Source organism: Mesoplodon densirostris, chromosome 1, assembly GCF_025265405.1.
Source record: "Mesoplodon densirostris isolate mMesDen1 chromosome 1, mMesDen1 primary haplotype, whole genome shotgun sequence".
NCBI lineage: Eukaryota > Metazoa > Chordata > Mammalia > Artiodactyla > Ziphiidae > Mesoplodon > Mesoplodon densirostris.
The window spans coordinates 141,564,036-141,567,667 of record NC_082661.1 but is presented as its reverse complement, the minus strand read 5'-3'; the positions used below and the strand labels follow the sequence as shown (position 1 = coordinate 141,567,667).

Sequence of the window (3,632 nt, the reverse complement as noted above, 5' to 3'; positions counted from 1 at the left end):
GTGATGCTATGTAATTCCTAAAACATTTACATTATTCAGTCTGACACTGACTGGGGGCTCAGGAGGAGAGAAACAGCTCTGGAACTCCTGAGAATTTCTTCAAAAACCTTATCCTAAACAGTCACAGTCACTGGAACATTTGTGGATGAAACTTTAGAAAAGGCTCATCCTTTCTTGTTTGTTTGTCTCTCACTCCCGATTAACTCCATGAGTGTTTCTGTATGAAATATCGTTCCCACCTGATATTCAAAATACTGACCATACCAACCAGCTGGACCTAGAGAATTTCTTCTCTTGAACAGTACTGGGGGCATGATGTGACATCCCATGTGAAAAAGAGAACCATTCATGCTGCTCCAAAAATCACTGGTGGTTCTCACAACTGTCCTCATCTCAGGGTGACCTCAGGACCCACCAAAAATCCTGACATTCAGGACTCAACATTAGTCCCACAGAGCCCTGAAGTCTACCCTAGGTGGCCTTGGACAACAAATTGGACTGAAACTGGAGTGAAAACTATTCTCTTCCATGATGCTATCCTCACTGAGGTATACGAAGTTTGGAACCCTCACAAAACCTGTTCCTCATCATCCTGACAGTCCAGTTTGGTTCTCAACACCAGTCTGACAGTGAACAAACCCCAAGATGAAAGGTGGCTTAAATAATAGTCTTTATTATGGTATAGAGCAGAGCAAACTGAGGCAGATATTCCCAAACAGAGTGACTTGGACCTAGAAAAACCGATCCTGAGCATGATATGAGACAATACCATCAAAGAAGTTGAAGCTCTGTGAGCCACCAGCAGAACCCAGACTGGATTCCCATGGTCAAAGCTGCTTTGGTCCTGACAGGACCAAAAAAGAATGACAACACCCAAGTGCTCAGGCTATTCATGCATTTCTAAGAGGATAAGAGAGCACAAAGGTCTACCTTTCCTGATCACACTGAGGTGATGGGTGCCAAGTATGGGGATCTGCCACTTGGGAGAGGTAAGAAACGCACAGTGACATTAAGTCAGAAAGTACAGCATAGCTCCTTAAAAGCTTCCTACAAACCTGGTACTCATAGACAATCTGCACACTAGGGCTGTCCAGATGTATGGCATTCAACTTCCAGCTGATGACTCCCTCACAGAGCCTATTCAGTATGATGTATTAACTAAGGAGACAGCTCATTCACTGCTCTCCTCATCTCATTTGAAGACCTTTCTCCAGTATGAACTTTCTGGTGATGAATGAGGTTAGACCTTCAGCTGAAAGCTTTCTTACATTCACTGCGCTCATAGTATCTGTCTGGGCTGTTAAGTTTCTAACGCTCAGTCAGAGCAGACCTTTGACAGAAAACGCTTCCACACTGGCTGCACTGCTGAGGCCTTTCTGTGATATGAACTTTGTGGCGTTGAGTAAGCTGGATGCTTTGGCTAAAGAAGTCTTCACATTCGGTGCACTCATGGTTTTTCTCCATTGTGAACTCTGGTGCTTAATAAGAGTAGAGCTTTGGCTAAAACGTTTCCCACATTCACTGCACTTATAAGCCTTTGCTCCAGTGTGAACTCACTGGTGTGAAATGAGACTAGAGTTTTGGCTAAAATGGTTCCCACATTCACTGCACTCATAAGTCTTTGCTACAGTGTGAATTCTCTGATGGACTTTAAGGTGGAAGCTTCACCTAAAGAACTTTCCACATTCACTACACTCATAAGGCCTTTCCCCGGTGTGAATTCTATGTTTAATGAGACTGGAGATGTACCTAAAGACTTTCCCACATTCACTGCACTCATAGGGCCTCTCTCCAGTGTGGATTCTCTGGTGCTGAACAAGCATGTGTTTATAGCTGAAGGCTCTCCTGCATTCTTCACATTCATAAGGGCTTTATCCCATGTGGACTCTCTGGTGCTGAACAAGTTTGCTTTTAGTGGTGGAGGTTTTCCCACATTCACTGCACTCATAAGGTTTGACTCCATTGTGAATTCTCTGGTTCACAATAAGTTGAGAGCTTTGGCTAAAGAACTTCCCACATTCTCTATACTCATAAGGCCTTTCCCCTGTGTGAATTCTTCTATGAATTCTTCTATGAGTAATAAGGCTGGAGTTGCATCTAAAGACTTTAACACATTCACTGCACCCATAAGGCCTTTCTCCATTGTGGATTCTCTGGTGCTTAAATAGTATGGGTTTACAGGTGAAGGTTTTCCCACATTTGCAGCACTCATAAGGCCTCTCTCCAATGTGGACTCTCTGGTGCTGAGCAAGCCTGGACTTCTGGCAGAAGGCTTTCCCACTTTCGTGGCACTTATACTGCCTTTGTCCATTGTGAGAGGCCTCCATACACTCGGTGTCCTTTTGTGGAGTGACCTGGTGCTGGAGAAGGCCAGAGGTACCAGGTAAATACTTCCCAGGCTCCTGGCACGTGAAAGACTTCTTGCATGCACAGACTCTGTGGCTCTTCCTAAAGGTTTTACCCACGTCTCTTCTAAAGGGTTTCTCTCCACTGTGCTGGTGAAAGTTCACACCTGCCCCACACAGTTTCTGACCAGGGTTTGTGCCAAGGTCCTCAGCTAGATGCAAACCATCTAAGTACAGGCAGAACCTCTGCCAGGGATAGGACTTCAGGGTGGACAGGCCTGTCTTTGAAGTATTTATTGGTGGCACTTCTACAGAAACTTTCTGCTCAGAAAGTGTCTCCTCATCCTCTGCTCTATGCCAACACCCAGGTGAAAGACACAGGAGGGGGTGGAACACACAGAGGAGCTGGGGTCCACAACTCACTCCTCTGGGAATGGTTTTCACCAGGGCCTTGGCTGCTGGTGACATGTGTGCTGTGTGGAAAGGTGTGTCCAGGCACAGGAAAATCTGTCACTGAGTAGCTGTGTTCAAGGACTATTTTAAGGATAAGTGGGGAATTCATGACATGTTAATATAGGCCAATATTGGAGAGTACATCAGAGTGAGGATGGAGAAGACCACTAAAGAGTGGAAGACAGACAGGTGAGGGATAATCCTGGGTTCGAATTCAGAGTTGAAATGACAGAAGGAGCAAAGTATCAAGAATGGGTAGGAAAGATAGAAATGAGGTACACGGTCACTGTTCTTTACCCTAAAACATTGTGGGGCACAGGACGTGTTCCTGATCTGAACCCAGCCATGATATCACTTCTTCCTCTGGATGCCAATCACCAAGGCAGGTCCCACTTTGGGTCTCTCTAGCTGTGCCTGGAGTCATGTCCACTCTGTCACATACCCAGGGTTCACCTCCCAGCTCCAGTTGGAAAACAACATGGGACCTAGAAGATGAAAGTCTCAGCCTTGGCAACCACAGCACAGCGGACAAGGAAGCAGTAATAGAGATGTGGTCACTGTCTAGCCAATGACGCAACAAGTGGCAAAGGTCTCCAGGATCACATCACAGTACAGGACTCTCTGGGCCTCATCAAGAAGCCTCCATTCCTCCTGGGAAAAAGTACACAGCCACGTCCTCAAAAGTCACAGAGCCCGGTGCAGGGTTCATAAGTGGTTCTGAACGTGGAACCTGAATCAGACCCATCAGTGCAGCCCTCCCAGCACAGTCTGTGGGCCAAGCAGGGGCCCAGACCCAGCAGCCCCTGTCCCAGCCCCGAGACAGAGTCAGGGCGG

At 46.6% G+C, this 3,632-nt stretch overlaps 1 pseudogene; it reads right to left on the bottom strand.

Annotated features, from left to right (window-relative positions):
- Positions 1-1,158: 1,158 nt before the first annotated feature.
- Positions 1,159-2,813, bottom strand: LOC132488615 (zinc finger protein 501-like; annotated as a pseudogene).
- Positions 2,814-3,632: the final 819 nt, after the last annotated feature.